This window comes from Scatophagus argus, chromosome 7 (assembly GCF_020382885.2).
Source record: "Scatophagus argus isolate fScaArg1 chromosome 7, fScaArg1.pri, whole genome shotgun sequence".
NCBI lineage: Eukaryota > Metazoa > Chordata > Actinopteri > Scatophagidae > Scatophagus > Scatophagus argus.
Window position 1 is genome coordinate 9,014,608 of NC_058499.1, and position 20,286 is coordinate 9,034,893.

General features: G+C 42.1%; 1 protein-coding gene across 1 annotated transcript in view; it reads left to right on the top strand.

The window, feature by feature from the left end:
* Window positions 1-2,746: 2,746 nt before the first annotated feature.
* LOC124062033 (tetraspanin-18-like) overlaps window positions 2,747-20,286 on the top strand; it is a 32,212-nt gene continuing 14,672 nt past the window's right edge. Inside the window, exon 1 of the mRNA XM_046394457.1 lies at window positions 2,747-3,470. The gene's annotated coding sequence lies outside the window, so the exon portion shown is untranslated. The remainder of the gene's footprint in view (window positions 3,471-20,286) is intronic.

The following is a 20,286-nucleotide window of genomic DNA, read 5'->3' on the forward strand; positions in this document are numbered from 1 at the left end:
AACCTGCACAACATAAGCCACACTTCAGTGTGGGGAAGAAACAGCTTTATCTCTGCGCCCACAGAACAGAATCATGAAATTGCATCTCGTCTTTCAATATTTACAAATTAGAAAAAGATTTAAAGACAAAACAATCAAGCATCACATTACAAAAAAAAAAGCAATATTAAATTACTCTTATGCTGTTGCTGGGGAAATTCCTTAAGACTACGTCCCCTGTGTGGATCTGTGTGTTTGTGTGGGTGTGTGTGTGTGTGTGTGTGTGCGAGCACAATAATGCAGCCTACTTTGTGAGAGCCTGTGAAGCATGTCCACAGCCTGTTTAATGAGATAGCATGTGGTATGATGCTATGTGTGTGAAATTGAAGCGCAGGCTGTGTAAATTGAATTAAATGGGTTTGTGTGCGATAAGAATGTGCATATGAGGAACGGCCTGTAAGCTAGCATAGGCAGCCTATCATTGTGTGTGTGTGTGTGTGTTATGTGATTAACATGGACACAAGAGTAAAATGTTATTGCCAGCAGCTTGGATGTAGTAGACTGTATACCACATAATGCCAGAAAAAAATGAGTTTCAAATGATTTTTGCACATGTAATGAACACAGCATGTAATCCACATGACTTCATTGGAAGCTTTCACTGAAATAAATAGTCTGAGTTGATTTTCGCTTTAAATGTTTCCTTGAATTACTGCAGAGTGACTTAAACGATCAGTGAAAGATCACAGTTTGAGACTGTAAACTGATTCTGGAGGTGTGTATTGACACATGTACTACATCCCCAGGGCCACAGATCACTACATTTGTTGATCAATCACTGATTAGCTAAGAAAAACAAATAATGACTGCACTGAGCTGTGTCAGAGACTGAGGAGATGACTTCTCCTCAATGCCTCAATCCATTTGAGCACTCAGAGGCGGGTAGGGGTGTTTAGTCAGTGATTCACCTCAGTCTTTCTTTACCCTGAGCCCTCCAAAAATACCCAAGGAGCCAAAAAGAAAATACCTCACAGCTGTTGTCTACGCAGCCAAACCATTCCTGTGATACTTTTCTTACACAAGCAGAGGCCCTACATCAGAAATGAGCTCCTGATGAGCAACTGAATCCAAGCTTTCCATAAGCTAATCTCCACCTTGTTTCGAACTTTACTTTAAACCCCTGGATGTCATTTATTTTTGACTTCAAAAATGCTCTTAAAATTGCAGAATTCCTAAGGGCCAATAAGAAAGGGATCACGAGAAAACACAAGGAGGCTGGGGGTTGGACATATCACGTATGCCACTGGGAATGTCAGTGTCACGACCTTAGAGGAGAAGGCAAAAAGATCAGTCTCTGGAGCGCTTATCTTGCTCTCCATCTGTAGTAGATTTTGTGACATGAGGAGCACAGGGGGATAGAAAACACTTCAGGCCCCCCCTAACAGCCCCTCCAAACCTGAAACAAAAGCACTCCTCCTGTTTTCTGGATGTGAGAGGGGCACAGGGCATGAATAATTAACAAGGGACAAACAATAACTTTGCGCTGCCTATCTAGGAACTGTCACTTAATCTGTTGCTGGAATCAAAAACAACGTTGAGCTCATTTCTCAAACAAGCAACACCCCTTACTCTCACAAAGATAATATTACTTAATCCCTTAGGATACTCTCTAGGAGTCAGTTATTTGCTGTTGTGTTGTGTTCCAAAACTTTGTCAGTACTTTCTCCACAAGTAATGACTGCATCTCATCCCATCTGTATAAATACCTTGCTGATTTTCTGCATGTATAAAATATCATTGTTTCTATTTTGTGACGTAAGTCCTACATTTACACACAAAAGGCATGTGCCCACCGTGACAAAGGTAATTGTTATCTGAGATTACTTAAAAAAGAAGCTGATTTTTTTTTTTTTAAAAGGGGGGCTTCAATCAAAATTCTGCACATGTACTTTTTATTCTGTGACTCAAATAATAAGCCCAACATCAAAGAAATAGTTTGGGGAATAAGTGCATTTACCTTCTACCTCAGAGTTAGATGAGAGGATCAATACTGCTCTCTCCGCTAAGCTAATTGTACAGCCAGCTGCCCATTGGCTTAGCTTAGCACAAAGAAAGACTGGAAACAGCCTCTAAAGCTGACTAATTAACAAGTCGCATCTCCTTTGTTTAATCCATAAAAACAAGGGGTTGTGTACTATCTTTTTGATCAAGCACAATAACTCACTTTAGTCTCCAGTGGTTGCCTGTGAACCTCACAGGAAGCAGCTGCTTCCAGCCAAGAAATAGGTTAGTTGTGCGCATACATAAACCCTGGTAAAACTGCAATTTGCCATTTTTACAATTTAAAATATACATGAAATATACCCCTAAGCTCATTAGTGATCTTGAAAAGTAATGGTAAGCAGATTATTGTTGAACTAGGCTATTTTCTAGGCTGTTAGCCCTATTTCCAGCTGCGTTATTATGGCTCTCACCGCCCTGCTTCTGACTGGTTACATTTGTTGATTGTGTTGGTTAGGCATGACTATGAATCAAAAGTTTGAATCAAGCATAGAGGCTGATGAATAGGCAATTGTGCATTTCTCTCAAGCGTATAAGAAATAGCCAGCAGCAATGCTGATACAGGAGTAGATTGTGATTGTGTTTCATCTAAGCTAGGATATTTTAAGAACGTTAGGATGAGCCAATCAGAATCAGAGAACGACAAATCAGCGAATCAGAGGCTGACTAGAGCGCGTCTTTTCAGGAAAAGCAGTGGGAGCCATAGTAACACTTTGTCATCTCACATTAGCTTCATGCTAGTTTAAACTAAAGTAATTAGCTCTAATCCTCGGTGTTCTCGGTAAGAAAGCGTATAAGTGTATTTTCCCAAAATATTGTCGGCTAATGAAAACCAATTTAATATAACCCTACAGTAAGGGAAATAAGTCAAGCACAGCTAACTTTTGGAATAAATTAATTTCAGCTCAGAGGTAGCTAGCCTGTTCGTTGCACCTAGCTAATACTGACAGGTGGTTCTCTGCTGTTGATGTAGATGGTTAAAGGCGTAATTTCTACCCCACTGAGGTTGTTCCCCACTCCCACATAACGCAGAAGGGTCCAGCTGGATATAGTTGAGAGGAGTGACAATAGAGAAGGCAAACCGGAGGCGTGTATGCCGAAGGAGAGTCTCCGCCCTCCGGAGCAGAACAGGCTGCTGGATGAACCGCTCCGCTTTCAGCGACTTCAGAAAACTGTTTGCATACCAATCTGTCCTCAGCACTGCGTGCTGGTCCGAACTGGGATCGCTGATCTCGGAGCGGTGGATTTTTGTTTAGTGGGACGGTGCTGCCATTCAGCCCCGTGGACGTCCCAGCTGATCGGCATTTTTTGTTTTATTTGAATATTTACTTCTAGCAGTCACAGGCTTCTCAAAACCGTCTGTTTAGTGACGTTTCACAAGGAAAGAGCTTGTCACAGCCAGGGGTTTCGGCACTGAGCTGCGCTTTGAGGTAAGAAACGCGTCACGGCTCTACAAAAGTGTCTCCAACTTGAATGTTTGTTGAATTGAAAGCTAAAGCGCATTTTGAAGCCCTCGCTTGTTTTCACGACTGCCCAGTCATTATTTATAACAGCGTGTCTAATGGGCGATGTTGTGCGCAGTGTTTGATTCCAGCTTACTTTGTCGCTGCAAGTTACATTTTCTCCTCTAATGAGCCGCAGAAACCAAACGAACACATTGGCAATAAATTAATTGAAGGAGAAATCTCACCCTAATTGTTTGAGTTGTTTGTTCGGCTGTTATACCATGTAGCCTTGAGTTAACCTCAGGTCAGGTCCGTGTTTTGTTTTGTTTTTTTTTTCTTTCTCTTAGGAATAAAACAGACACATGCACAAACATGAAATGCCCTCTGGTGCCTTGCTGTGCCATGAATCAGTCTATGAAATTTGGTTTGATATGCAGCCTGCAAATAAGTCTAAAGTGGGTTATAGTATGAGGAACCTGACATCAGGGGAAATCCAGACGGATGTGTGTCAAGTCTCCAAGCTGGCATCCTTCCCACGGGGGTGCAGCCATAGATGAGGAGGAGGCTGTCTGCAGAGATGTATGGGGTCACCAGATGGATGTCTCTGACGGCGCTACCTCTGCTGTAGGGCTTGAGTTCACTGTCAGTTTGTATTAATCACAAGGATACATCATCCAAAACCACCTCATCCTTCCCTCTCTGTCTGATTTCCGCTGGAGCGAACATGACACATTCAAGAGCTCTGAAAAAGGAAAACTCAATACATGGTTAACACGGTTTATTACAAAGCACTGAGAGTGTTCAGCAGGCGTGTGACCTTTTGGGCGAATTCAGGCCGATTTCAAAATTGGTTCATTCAAAAGTTTGGACACCAATGTCTGGGCAAAGTGTAGATTCAGAGTAGAAAGTTTCTACAGACCAGACTTAAACATTTGTCGAGTCTCAGTAATAACTGGCAGTCAGTTTATAATCAGATTTCACCTGAGGACATTGACTCCAAGGGACCTATTAACACACACCTGTGTCCAGGTGAGTGTGCTGTGATGGGTTTTCTTGCCTCAAGTTAAAATCACAAGCACTCGGTCCAGCTCGCCATCTCCCTCAGGCTGGTACAGCGTGTCAGAAAAGAGGAGAAAAGAATCATATCACGCTCCAGCAGCTTGACTGGACCGGCAAAACAGTTCTCAATGAGCTGGCCTCGTGTACTGCTGCGTCATGTAAAGATTTCTCTCTTTCTCTGTCTCTTTTTCTCTTTTTGTTCCACCCTCTCTTTTTCTCCCAAGCCTAAATGACTGGGAGTTAACAATTTGTAGAGAGAGAAGCACACCAATTGGAAACAGAGGCGTGTTTGTTCACCATGTTGTGGGTGAACATTTGCCTTGTCAAAAAAAAAAAAAAAAGGGAAAAAAGAAACAGTAGTATTGATGCTTTTGGAGCAGCTGCCAGCACGGATGACTAAACTCCGCCTGAAGCCTTTCTCTACTCAGTTTGATTCACATGAGTGTTGGGAAATAGTTTTGTTGCTCAGACACACAAAGTGATGTCTGCAGGATAAGTACAAATGCAAACAACAGGGTTTGTAAACCTACAGTGTAATTTACGCTGGGAATAAAGGTTAGCAGCAACAATGCGGAGGATTGCAATTAGGAGGGAGCATGTTTGAGTGGATTCAAATCTCCTCCGAGCGATGCTGGTATTTATTCCGCCTACAGACACAGAACACCTGGTGTGAGACTTGCCACTGGTGATCAGTGCATTCATTTTAATAGTGCCTCTGATAATGTGTTGCCCCATTAATCACACATTCACAGAGCCAGCGATGAAACGAACAGCAAAAATAAATGAATAGGAAAGGAAGTGTGAGATGGAGACAGTTTGTGTGTGTGGTTAGTTCACTGCTCCTGTACCAACCAGTCCTTGGCAGAGATAAAGGAGTGAGAACCGCAGTGTATAGCATCTCCTGCTGAGAGGGACAGGGTGGGTGACTTGATGCCGCCTGGCCTGGCAGAGCACTGCTCATTAAAGGCTTGAAATTAATCAATCTGCGCTTCCACATGGTTGGGTGCCTCTGATTTCTGTCCCTCCCCTCCATTTCCCTCTCACATTTTCAGTTTTTCTCGCTTTCCTTGATATCGACTGATGTGCCTGCAAATGAGGCTGCTGCATTTTTTTGGCCACTCATTTGATCACTGGTCCTGATTTCACATCCTTTATTCATCCGGCCTGACCACAACCTCCTTCCATCTCCTCTGTCTGCCTCCCTCTGTATCATCTCATCTAATATTCCTATATTCCTCCTTCCTCTTGCCCCCACCCTTTCTCATCTTCTTTCTTCACGTCTATATCCATATCGATGGGTTCAAAGCAGCAAGGCAGAGGGAAAGCGAGGCAGGGTCATCACTCTACACTCGCTTTCCCCTGTATCAGCCCCACTACAACAGCAGCAGTCCGCAGAGAGCCTGGAACTAAATGGAGTATCTATTGGCTCAATGAGAAAATTGCTTTTTTCGATTGCTAGAGGACCCTTCATTTAATGTGTGTGATGCAGAGGCCTCAGCCAGTAATGGGTTCAGCATCTTTGTTGTCAGGAGACATGAGAAAATGAAATTTGCTTTTCAGCTGCCAGAAATAATTTACTCTTGCAAAGGTGTATTTTTCATCAGCTGTTTAAAAGCCATGGAGGTGTGTGTTGTTATTATATATGTCTGCTGTAGGTTTTGTGAGTGCTGACTGTCCAGACCCTGTGGTCTGATGTTGCCTGAACACAATTTTGGCTTGAGGTCATATCATCATCATCATATCAAAACTCTGCTGCTATACAAGCGGCCTGGTTTGGTGTCTTCCTTGAACTGGATCTTTAGTTCTTTGTTGAGGCCTAATAGTGAAACTGCAAAGCCTGCACACACCATAGCTGACCTGCAAAAACACAACTACTCATGGGGCTTAGGTGTCGAAATATTCTTGCATTCTTCTGCATTGGTCTAATGGCACCTGACTGAAGAATTTGTGCCATGTGTCTCTCTTGATGCACTCAATTCCTTGTATTTGCGTAGCTGTACTCAGTAGCTACACACAGTCCACTTTTGCAGTTCCTAAATTTCTGGAAATTAGAGCTAGATTTGAATTGACTTGACTTGTGCTTGGTCAGCCTGGGCTAATTATGTTTTCTCTTACAAGTGTCTGATGCAAGTAGAAACCGCTGAGAGTAAAGACAACATGAAGCAAGTTTAAGAAAGACTTGGTTATACATTTTATTATTCATAGTGTTTTCTACAATCCAAATTTTTCCTATGAAGACATAAAGTATTATTGTTTCAGGGATAAACCCAGCGTTAGATTAGCTTTAGATTAGCTTTTGACCACTTTTATGAGTGTGAGAAGAGAAAATACTACTTAATCCTGTAATATTTGCACATTCATGCATTCCTTTGGCCCTTGCGTGTCTCCGTATGGGCCAGGAAGTAAATGACCTAATCGTGGAGCAGCTGGCAGCCCCGGAGTTCACCGAGCGCAGGAAGCCGGTGGGCCTCTCTCTGCTGACACTTCCTTTTTATCAGGAGGAAGCAGGCCGGCTGTTTGTGCTCAGCCCAAGAATTCTTTGTGCTTATCTTGCCATTGCCCTATTTCCCTCAATAATGGCAGTGCTGAGCAGGTAATGAGGTAAAAGGTATGTATTTGACAAGCTGTGCTTGGCAGATAGCAGCCTCTTCAACTTGGATACGGCGCTTAGCTTAGGCCAGTACACTCAGCCCCATCTTGGGATGTTCAAATCACATCTGTCTTGAAATCCCCCTAGCCATCTTTCCCTGCGCATAATGTTTTTCAGAACTAATAAACCGTGTAACTCAGGTGTCCATTAAAGGCTGCTGGTGAGGACCCGCTGGTCATTACACAGAGCGAAGACACTCAGTAAATCCCTGTGCCTTTGCCGGAAGGTTTCTTCATCACCTCATGCTCTTTTCATCCCCCAGATGTAGTCAAAGCTTAGAGAGGGGCTTAGCCTGGCCAGGGAGTCTGGCACTGATAGGTATGAGACACGGGGCTAACGTGTGGGGAGATTAACTGCCTGGCTATAGAGAGACTGGAGCACACACACTCTGATCCACTGGATGATGTTTGAGCACACTCCTACCTGAGCATTGAACAAAATAAATGGTAGAACCTCTCACAGCTTTCTGCTTTATGTGTAAAATGGATGTACTTGTTTTTTTGTTTGCCACTTTAACAACCAGTCCTTCACACAATAGTGTTTACTTGACTCACATTGGGTTTAGTGTTGGCACAGTGGGCAGGAGGAAGCTGGGTGCTAATCAAGTAGCACCAGGGAGGAAGAGCTCATTTCATGGATGCGTGATTGTTTTCCACTCGCTGTCCAACACCGGAGCTTTTGACTATAGATGAGATATAGTGACAGTCTGTCAACATTTATAGATAAAGAACTTTTGTAGAGACTCACTTTTTGTTGCATGCAGAAATTGCTTGGATGCTGTTGAGGATTTCGATAAAGACTGATTGTTCAGAGGAATAATTTTTCGGCATTCAATGAAGGGTTGTGTTTGTGAATCACTGCAGGAAAGGTGATATATGATGGATAAAGAAAATCACTGTTTGTATTTCAGAGTACTCTGAATAGACTCTGTGTTACGTCCGGAAAATGCTTCTTCATTTTGAATCGGTGCAAATGTGTGCAGGTGTCACACAGAGATGCTTTCTTTCTTTTATCATTTTTCCAATGCTAGTATGCTCTGTTTTGAAAACTCTTTGCTGTTTGTTTCACAGCACAGCATGTGTTACACACACGCGACTGTTGACGCATTAGAGTTGAATAAGGTCAAGTTAATCAACGAGTTAGTAGATAAAGATTTTATTTGAGTGTCTCAAGTTATTTTCAAGCAAAAAGGCTAGAAAATCCAGCTTGCAAATATTTCCTACTTTTTCATGTAAATAATGGAAAATTGAACCTCTCTGAGCTTTAGACTGTTGCACGTAGAAAACAGGGAGATGTCACTTCGGGCTTTAGGACACTGCAAAGCTGTTTTCACTGCTTTCCACCATTTTGTAGACGAAACAGTTGATTGCTTAATTGGGAAAATAATCAGTAGATTCTGCAATAATGAAAATTATTAACAGCCACAGCCCTCTGGTTACTCGTAAAACTCTTCTCTGTGAATCTACAGAGACTTTTACATGTACCTTTTACAGAAGTACACATGGCACCTGTATTTGCAGACGAGGAGGCACGCCACTGAGAGGGAAAAGAAAAACACTGCACTGAACAATTGTGCTGCTCATCTTTGGCTATGTGTTGGGGATGGTACTGCGAGCAGAGCCGAGCTGAGCTCAGCCCAGTTCTGTTTTTACAGCCTCTCCCTGTGACTCACTGGGCCTAATGGTTCTCTCGTCTCCTGACTCAGGCATTTTTCTGATGAAATGGGACTCTCTCCCAGCTTCTGGTCTTTCTCTTTTTCTGTTATCCCTGCCACAACTGTGTCCCAAGTCTCCTTTACTCCACCCCATTCTCCTTCTCTACTCCCAGGTTCTCCTCTTCGAATGCTTCTGCTCTTTCCATCCAAGTTTCTGGAATATGAAAATACAGCTTTACAAGAATGCCCTCATTAGTCATCTGGGGCCCTTTTTTTAAAAATGTGTCCTATATTTTATTACATGTTCATCTCTGCATTTTTATTTCCTCTGCCTAAAGGGGATGTGAGCCCCTTTAAATATCCTTTTTATTTTTAATCACTAACTATGGGCTACACAGTATAATGTGATATGATAATAGTCACTTGCGTATACAAACACACACATACTCTTACCACAAATTGATCTGGTAATTTAGAGTGCAAATTAATTCAGGGATGGACAGTAGGCTGTTAATAATGACCCACCTAATTAGACGATTATCATTTTAAACAAATTAAATGCATGTCAGGGGTTGGAGCTGGATGTTAGCTCATTAACTCTCTTGCTCTTGTTTAGCTTATGATTGGAAGTTGTGATCCGTAGTTACATGAGATTCATGGACACAGGGAGGACCGTTAGTTGGTGCATATGATGTAGTCTTGTTTGCTGTCTTTGCTTTTCCAGTGTGGCTGAATTATAGAGTACCTCCTAAGAGATTTATTTTGAGCGTGATTTAGGTTTGCATCCCAGCCTGCTAATAACACTTTGCCGTTCCAGTCAGTGATAACGGTACAAACCTCAGACACACAAACACAAATGTACATGAAGCTCTCCCACTCACATATCCCTGCAGCCTTGGTGCTGCTGCTGCTGCTGGCAGCAAAACTCAACTGGAAATGGGGCTGTTTTATATTTACTGTATATGGATCCTGTGTACGCTTGAATCTAGGCTAAATGTTTTGCATTCAATTTGTAAACATGGCACAGAAAAACCTTAGCTAAGCAGAGATTTCTTTATTTTGTGAACATGAGTTCTGTAAACTTCAGTAGTAACTGTAACTAGGCTAATGTGATTCCCCCTCTCCATTCTTGCAATCTGATTATGTGCCCTTGTATTGAAATATCATGCCAATGTGAGAGTAAGTAGTTTTTAAACAGACCCACCATTTTTCGTTGTGCTGGACTGGTTGCTTTTTGCTGCTTTTGAAGCCCACACACCTTGTCCACAAAGCTGCTCCCTGCAGCTGCTGTGGAAACAGCAATGTTACATTCCCTCCCACAGGGCGAGACCCGCCACAGGTCTATCAGACATATGGGCTCCTTGTCAGCCTCCACAGCGTTTGGGGGGGATAGATCAGTGGTTGATTTTAAGAAATACACAGCAGGTTCCAACGTCTACCTGGGGAAACGTGGTGGGGGGAGGCTGGCTAATGATGTCTCTCCTGCCAGGATCACAGGCCTCAGAGAAAGACGCTTGTGTTTCACTTCAGCTTGTTAAAGAACATGTAGTGAAAATCTTTAGAGCCTAGTAATGGTGTAGGTGAGGGCCATCTGTCTGTTTGCATTCAGGGCCTCTCTTGTGGTTTGCTTTGCTCGTGTGATAATCTTATCTCACCCGAGGTTAGACCACATTAAGTCCTCTTGTGTTAGAGTGTGATACAGGTGTACTTTTTTGCAGGATTCTCTGATAGTGTTTCTCCAGTGTCATTCAGTTTATTGCCCCCAATCACACCATTAGACCACGTGTGGTTGAAAAATTAAGCATAAAAGGGTGCTGAGGTGTTGCTGACAATGAAGCCCTAAAACCGGCCAAAGTCGTTGACATGACCCAGTGTCCTCCAGTGATCCAGAACGGTTTGCGTGAGAACTGCAGTGATGGTTCTTGGACAACTTCCCTGCATGCTTCTAACAATGATGGATTTACTTGTCCAAACAGTCTCTCCGTGTCTGACTGAATATTAGTCTTTGCCTTTTAACAGCGGATCAAATGTACATGTTGTAGACAGTTATTTTTACTCCTCCGAGGGAAAACAATTAGACAGCGAAGACTGAACGCCTCACTGCCTCATGATTTTTTGATGGTGCTTTATGAAATTTTTAGCCCACCGCCACTTTGAAAGCGCGCTCCGCGAGACGGCATTCGCGGGTCAGTGCACTAAAACAGGGCCTCTGTCCTTTGGGCAAACAGTTCGGTCAGTGCCAGTGTGTTACGGCCACAAGCAAACCACGCTGCCATTACTGTGAAGGGAATGTGCTGCATTTTATAAACCCAGTGGATCGACTTCAGCAAGGGATGCTTAAGAAGCTGTGGTTTTCTGGGAAGGGAAAGACAAAAATAGATATAAGGTGGTATTTTCTTTGCTGTACAATTTCACTGCTAATAGTTATTAGAGTAAACACATGCACACCATGAAATATAATTCCCTTTTTCCCCTAATCCTCACCTTGCTTCATCTTCTTTTCTTTGAAGCTTTTGGAAAAAAAGAAGAATTCACTGCATAGGAAAGCTGGCCAGCGTTTAACCGTTTGAAGTATATTAAAGGAGTTTGATATTTTCATGAAAATATATTTCTGTCCTAATGTTTCTGACAGTAAAATCCAGGGATCACCTTCACATGTGTTTGTCAGAGATAGCACAGGCACGACAGGTGTCTCCAGTATGTGAAATTAAATTGGCTGCAGTTTTCATTGATTTAAGTGTCAAAACCCCCCCAAAAAAACAGGTGTACAGGTGCTCTTGGAGATTTTTTTTCTCCACTCACACATAAGGTGATCTTGGATGGCTTCCCGCTGATTTGTCACCTGTCCCGTATCAGGACAACAGTCCAGCAGTAAAGTCATCCAACCTAATCTTCACCACCTGGGGGTGACGCTCAAAACTGTGAAGTGTTTTGAGGATAAAACAGACAGCTCAGGCATTTCTCCAAGAGTTTCCACCCTGGAGAAACCGACTCAGATCGTGTTTCTCGATAACACTTGGCAGGAGTCGCATCACATGTGAAATGCCTCAGCACCAATTTTGCTGCCAAAGTAATTTTGTGGGTGTCTCTGAAAACGCCTGGATGTGTAGAGGTTCATTTGGTTTTTCTGTAGAGCCATGTAGTTCAAAATAAATAAATAAAAGAAATCATCCATCTGGTGGCTCCAAACGGGGTTTAATCAGACAGATGACAAAGCAGGATTTAACAAAGAGAAAAAAACAGTTTTCAGATTACTTTCTTCAAAACTTAAATAAAAGTTAGTCTCAGTCATTAACCGGATATGTTCTCATTTGATCTCACCACATAAAAATGATGCGCAAAAGAAACAGTGAAGGAGGCGAAAGCCAATGTTGTGAGCAATTACCAAAACCACTTTCGCTTATCTCTGCAGGCAGTTTGAAATTGGACAAGCTGCTTTTTTAATGTAATAAGAAACAGATGTCCAGTGTCTTATTCTCAAAACTTCTCTGGGTAAGCTTTTCATACATTTGCCACATCTAGAGCAACCCTGACCCCTCCCTTGATAATCCAGCCTATACTGCAAGCTTTAAAAACACCCCCGTCAAATATTTGGCCAGCTCCGCATGTGTATATATTTATCCTATTGCTTTTGGCCTGAACCAAAGGTCTGTTGTGTTTCCAAGAAGCCTGAGACTTTGCAGACATATGCCGATTTTGCAGATTGAATAAAAAGAAAACAACAACAACAAAGCAATTTAATATCTCCTACTGTAACTCCACAGCTCATTATGCTGAATACCATCTGTAAATTCTTCCTGCTTTGTTCATATCTTCCCCGTTTGGTGGCTGGTATCAACACAAGTGTCATGTTGCGAAAGTTAATGAGCTGTGATTTTTCGCTGTTGTGTTTCTTCGTAAGTTGTTTCTGGCTTTTGTGCAAAGGCTGTGTGACAGGAATCCTGAATATATACAGTATTAGTCTTCTGTCTAATACTTTTAACAACAACAACATTCATCTGTTGCATTTTGATGAACACTGCTTTAGTTATCTCTACTGCACTTCACTCACACCGTCGCATGGCTTCTTCATTGGCTTATTTTTTGTTGCATTTATCCTCAAGTCACATGCAGATGTTTAAATAAGCTGAGGAGCAGTTATGTGTTCCCAGCTGTGGTCACTCCTGTGGTCCTGTTACAGTAGTGGAGAGCACTAAATGGGCTGTTTATTTATAACTGTTGCAGTGGGCTGATGGGAGATATACTTCCCCTGCTTACACTGCAGTGCATATTACTCACAATTTCATCACTACCCCCAATTAATACTCAAAACAGCATCAGCAGCATCTGCTCGAGGAAGACGGTTGTCATCAGTTCCAGAGAGCTGACAGAATTTCAAGTGGTGTTTCTGAACTTGTTTGCACCTCATGAGCAGGTTTGTCGAGAATCTTCTGCATTTAAATGGTGGCTGTTTTCATAGTTTTGTAGGATTTCATGATATTAGGGAGGTCTGACCCCACCACGCTGCCAATGTGTCTCTGTCCACATTCATCCCCACACAATTGTCTGAGATCCATCATGTTTTGTGGTGTAAACCTATTGACTTGTGTTTCTTCAGGGACCTAATCATGGACCACATCCAGGCAGCTCAGTTTCCATCCTCTCCCCATCTTTCCTCTGTCTCCCATAAATCAATGTGATGTAATTGCATAAACTCCCTTTCCCACAGCTCGGGCCTGGAGGCAGAGTATTCTCAGAGTGAAAGTGTTTCACTATGGCCAGTTGACCTTAACCCACTGATTCCCATAACTGAGACGTCCCTGGCTTGTGAAAGTTTTATTTCGGCCTTTAAATATCTCTTTTTGCAGCACTTCTGACCGTGTTTGATGTTTCGTGCATTGTTTTTCCAAGCAGCGGGGTTGTTGAAGTTATCGTTCTCACAGCTGGTACTGACTGTTTACATCTGGCTAATATACTCTAAGCTCAGCAGATTAAATCTCATTTCTCTGAGTGCTTTTTGTGTTGAGCCAAGCATGATTTCTCCTGACGTCTCCCCGCTTGTGGCTCCCTCAGCCTCATCGAAGGAATGTATCTGAAAGCACTCCTGCGTTTTCACAAGATTGTACCATGGAAAATGTCCAACTATCTTTTTCCACATTTCAGTCCCTCTCAGCTTTCTCTTGGGGCTCACTCACAGACATCGTATCTCCTGAAAGGATATCTTTCAACTCCTTGTCCTGTAAGTATCAAGCCTTATGCTAACCTGTATCTTAAGGTTTTTGGAGTGGGCAGAAGTCTTACTCACACGCTTCAGAGTGCTTCTTTATCCTGGTTTCATCTTCCACTGCTCCAGTAATCTTCCTACCATCGGTCTCACCCTGCTCTGCTGAAGAACAAGAGTGATAAAAACATTCTTTGCCCCCTCGTGCAGAAACACATTTTCAGGCTGTTTGGCCATTAGTGTGAGCATATTTGACAGTGTGAGAGACAAAAAGCATGAGTCATTTTCGCTGCTCCCTCTCTCCATGTTGCGTTTGTCACAGCTTGTTACCTGCTATTACCACAGCCACCGCATACAGGCTGACATAGATGAAGGATTCTGAGGGATTTGGGGTTCGTGGGCACATGTGCAACTTTATGAGGAGGTTGCAGTGTGGAGCCCCTCTGGGCTGAGGAAATGATCCAGATGCAAAGCTTCTGGCTCTCGTAACTCAGTGGGACACTTGCCCTGCTGCTCCTGTACACCTCCCTGCAAAATCCACAACAACGCAGACTACTGTCTCTCTGTTTGCATAGTACTGTTGCACACTGATTTTCTGTGCTACCTGCATGATAGCTGTGTGTTGGCATTCGCTCTTGCACTGCTTTGTGCATTTCAATGGAGAACAATTATTGCTAAGCCCAAGTCAAACAATGTTTGCACTCAAATACTCTGTTGCCTCAGTTACACCTAAATAAACCTGAATATACACTCATTAAAAAAGTTCGGTGGTAGGCATCATTACAATTTGAATTGTTATACCAAAATGACATGTCAATCACAGAAAAAGAAAAGCCTACAGTATTATCCAAGTTATAATGAATATAGTTCACGTCTTTCTCAGGTGTTGCAGTTAATTGAAGAACTACTCTTTGAACTTACATTCAGGTGTACATACATTCATTTATGGTGGTGTTTGTAAATTGTATACAACACAGTCTACAAGTTAGTGCTAACAGCCTGCTGTCTTTGTGTTTGATAACTGATACAGTTTTTAAGATTTGGGAATAATAACTTAGACTTACTGTCTTTTTACTCAATACATTGTGCGCAAGAAATTGATTTTAGCATGCATATGATTGCCTGTCTAAGATCAAAATGATAAACTACTGAATGTTATGGTGCTAATTCCATCTGTTGCTATTACTTTTAGTTGCCCTTCAGTATTTCATTTTTGTGGTTACTTTTGGTTTCTTTTAAAAAAGCGGAATACAGCAGTTGATTGATACGTTCGTTGATGCTAATCTTAATACTAAATACTTTGAAAAAGAGCAAGTCAGGGTTTCCTCTCACTCTCACTCATTAATTGTATAGCATGTGCTGTGTCATTTTTTTCCCCCCCGAAGATTAATGTCTTATTTTTTAAACATGTAATGTATGGCCCACCTCAACTATAAAACACTGCAGGGAACTCAAAGGTACCCTTGTGCAGATTAAGCAATAGGTTGTTTCCTGTATTTCCTTCAACATGGTTTTTGAAAGACTTTGGCTGCGTAACATTGCCATGAGTTGTGAAATCTAAAATACCACCAGGCTTTCGTTATAAACTGGGCAGCAATCCTGCCATTTTCCTACCTTGTTTGTTTATACTTTTGTTTGAGTCATGTGGTTTACATGTTTGTGCTGATAAACAAAGGAAGTCAGTGAGTCGTTTCAGTCGAGCCTTTACAGTGTTGTTTTATCTTGTCTGAACATGGTTGAAAACAACAATTCTATGCCTCAAATATGCCAAATGAAAATATTTGTTCTGCAGTCAATCAGTCAATTACAGATACCCACCGCTATTTCAGAATAGTGTGTTAATAAAGTATTTAGCTTTTCCGGGTGTACTTAGAGAGGTATGTGTTGAAAACCTTCAGCAATGGGAACCAGACCCTCTGTGCCTCAGATTTTGGCTCGTACTGATATTGTAACTAGCAGGCAGCAATTCAAGTGTCTTTATTGGGATTTATATTCTAGACTAATCAAAAACATGTCAGAAGTTTTTGATTTGTGGAGACTAGCAACAAAAGAACATCACTACTTTAGCATACCTTTTTCATGCATATAAGCAAAATAGCTATTTCACAGAAGGAGTTTTGCTTGTGGAGGAATCTGGATTGAAATGTCCTCCACTGGTTTTAATTATGAAAATAAGTTGCATCTGTTCTCATTGAGCAAAGGATCTGTTTCCACTTCTTTTGTATCTTCTGCATTGAGATGTTTACCTCATTGTTGGTCGACACACTGAAAAGCTTCATGCATCTTAAGCAGGCAGGAGTTCAGGCCACATACAATACAGCATATTCACAATTGCAGGTGATCTTACAAGTATATTACGGTTCTGTCACCAAAGGGTCAATTGCTTTAATGGTCTTTGTGACAGAATCTGACTTCAACCAATGTACAGGGCCTACAGCCCAATGGTATTTTAGCAAAATATAAATGGAGCATAGAAATGGTTACCAGATGTGTTCGTAACACATGTTAAAGTTGCTGGTTTGACTTATAGGACAACAGTGGCCACATATTTCTACATTCAGTGTCTTGTGGAAAATATAACTTCATCTGTTTTAGTCCAAAATACTGTCTATTCCCACTGGAAATCTTTCAGGTGAAGCAATATACAAAAATATCAAATATACTCAATATACTAATTTGTGGTACTGTGGTACAACTTTAGTAAACGTACTTAAAGTCTTCTTTTTTTTTTTAGAAAAAGTAAGTTTGCATCTAGTTAGATATGTGCAGGTGGACCGAAAATCATTTTTTTGGCCAACAGAAACTGTTAAACTTTTTGATAATTAGTTGTTCAGGCACAAATGCCAAACAGTCTCTCGTTCCGTCCTCTAAATTCACAGAATTTGCTGAATTCATTTAATGTGATAGTAACTATGATTGCAATTTTTGAAGACATCACCCGGACGAAAATTTTTCACAATCAGCAGAGATGAAAACAATCATTTGTTGCAACTGCAGACATAACTCCAGTCATAAAAACATTTCATTGCCCTGTCAGTTATTTAATTTGACTGGCGTGTTGTCTTTTGTGCTCTTGTAATGTTTTAGCCGAGGAAAACATCCTGAGGGAAGACTCTTTTCAAACTTCCTCTTTGTGCTGGCAGCCTTGGTCGTCATTTCAATTCTTCTCAGAGTTTGAGGCTATGTGAGCTTTAAATTGCATGATTCTCAAACTTAACTGGGCTTTAGGTTTTAACTGAGATGGAAATGGTTATCATGCGGCTGTTCGTCAGCTTGCAGGGTCTGTGGGTGGGGCAGTCGGTGAACAAACTGGCAAAATTTTAACAGCCCCAGCCCCTTCTGTGTATGGAGTAATGAACTCTTACCTTGGCTTGAAAGGCTGCGCTGCTGGTATCCTTGCTGTGTTTTTGTAACCCTCGCTAAAAAAGCCTTGCTCCTAATTGTATCCCATGGGGGCCCCGAGCTCTTAGTATTCACAGCGTTTCCTGTCCCTCGCACTGATCCTCCCCCTCTTCCAACCTTAGCCCCATCATCCCAATTCGACAGGTCTTTCCTCTTTAATCGCTTGACTTCAAAGTGATGTTGTGATGCCCCCCACCCCACCCCCACCCAGGCCCCTGGTTCCTCAGAGACGCGGGGGCTAGCTTTTGGGGCCTGGGAAGTAGGGTGAAAGTGTGGTGGTGTATGAGGCAGTTAGCCAAGTTAGACAGGCATGGGTTAAAGAAAATAACAACAAGTAGTTCAGCTGCTGTTCTTCATCATGGCTTCACTAGGAAGAAGTTTGCGAATTACAGGAGCAGGTTGCAGATGTTTGAGAGGGGTCTGTGTGAGACACTTCTCACCGTTCTTTAACGAGGGCGTCTTTGTAGAGGTGAAAGCTTGAAACTTCCTACAAAGACAAGAGACCTGGCTAATGTTTGCTGTAGATACATCAAAGAGGTGGACACTGTGTCAGCTTTCATCAGCACGAAAATAGCACGCTCCAAACACATTTTCAGGGGCTGCATTCTTGTCAGGTTTCTATTTAACCGAAAACAACTAACACTGAGAAAATAGATGAATGCTTGAGGTGTAAAACAGGAGAGCACCCACTGTAGTGCGGAGAACAAAGAAAACACTGGGTTAGATGTGGCCAGAGAGGAGAGAGGGAGTGATTAATTGAGCGATGCCCTCTGATCAGAGTAGGGATCATTTCTCCATTGTGGTGGTTTATCTTTATCTCTGGTGGTTGACTTGCGCTGTTGGATCAATAAATCCAGATGGGGTAAGGCGATAATTCTGCCTCAGTATTACCCCTATTAAAACAGCCGTTCAGGAGATGTATGGCTGCTTCTCTCATTCTCATTTCTATAATATTATCACATGATTTATATGGCATATAAAATTTTGCTTGAGGATCACCAGGGAGAGCCCACATCTAGAACTGTAGATTTTTCCTTTTATTTAATGTGTTTATAAAAGTTTGATTCAGCTCGTAAAAGGCCCCATTGGTCAATATCTTTAAAGTTGGACTTCTCTCTATTGCTCAGAGGTTTTTCTTTCGTCAACATTGGTGAAAAGTTTAGGTCCAAATCCAGCTGTGATATGTAGAAGGAAGAACTGTCACTTCCTTCTTTGTTTTCCTGTCCATTTCCTGCCCTCAGAGGAAGTGTCGCTGATCAAACTCCCTGCTGTTCTCTAACCCCTCACATCTTAGTCAAGGTTTCCCACCCGATTGGCGTGATGAGGTGGCTTATGGAGGCAAAGAGAAAACATGCATGACACATACACGTAGCCAATTACACAGGTAGGAGTATGCTTGAAATGAACAGTTTTGTGCAACATGTCATCACATCACATTTGAAGGCATAAGTGTTTATGGCTATGGCAAACAGCCACGCACAAATATATGATGAAAAGCCTGTAGTCAGAGGGAAGAAACATACATCTAGGCATCACAGTATGCATTTGTGAAGTCTCTCCTCATAGCGTTACACTTGGGATGTGCAGAACAGAGGTAGTAACAGAAGTGATGAAGAGTGGAAAAAGGAGAGCTCAAGAGAAAAATTTGAATCCTTTTTACTTTCTCAACATTGCATTAGAGGTCTTCAGGCGTTCAAAAATATTGGACCAATTCCAAAATAGAGAACTTTCCAAAACACAACATGAATAAATCAGTTTTTAAAAAGAAAGACCCAATCCAAAGGGGACCAGAGTACAGTCAGCCACAGTCTCTGAAGACCTGAGGATAATTAGACCAAAACTTTCAAAATGCAGTCAACCTGAAGAGAGCCTAATTTAGAGAGAATAACTCCTATACAGTCCTATACAGTCCTACACATGCACTGAAGACCCGTGCCAGTAAATTGAGGCCCAACCCAACCTGATCGGATTATAATAGTATGATAAAATTTGGACCTGGTCCGGTCTGAGCCACTTGGATCAGGTTTCTGATCCTCAGAATTGAGCAGACCCATGAAGACTTGTACTATGCACACTAAATTCTGTGTGAAGTTAATGTACTTCTCAGACTGTAGGTTTCAGAACAGTGTGAAGAAGGCTCAGAATGTCAGACACTGTTTGACTATCTGACGACCCCGTCATTCCTCTTATTGCTTGTTCTTGTTCCTGCAGTTTCCTCTGCTACCTCTGTGATGAATTGGACCGTGGGGGATTAAGAACAGTGCATACTGTATGTAGAGGCGCTTGTTTCATAATGTGCTACTGTCTTACACACAGCACAGATGTCGGTGATGCAATGATATTGTCAGAGCCTGAAATATCAGCAGAGTCTAATCAATTAGTGGCTGCCTTGATGTTTAAATTGCCCACAGTGCTCGTGAGCTTAAATGTCAATGACTAGTTGGCGAGAGAGATTTATTTAAAAGGAAAACCATTGAGCGTATGTAGATGAAACCTTTTTTTCTAGTGTTGAGTCGTTCCCCGCTTTGTTGGACCCTCAGTGGCCTGGCCTTTATAGTCTCCCTCGAGGGTTCGTCCTATTGTTGTGCTTTCTCAGCCGTCTGCGCTGATCTCCATTCTCACCCCCATAACTGATTCAATGAGGCTCTGCGTTCCTATTGGTGCTCCACTTTCCTGTGAAAAGGGTTTCCATGGAAACCAAAAAATAATGCAGACCCTCACCACTGTTGCTCTTCGCCAGCTAATAGCTCTCTAAACAGGAGTTTGGGAGAGACTACCTCTCCTCTGTAACAGGCTTCAGGACACATTTTGACCACTCTGTTGCTCCATACCAGAT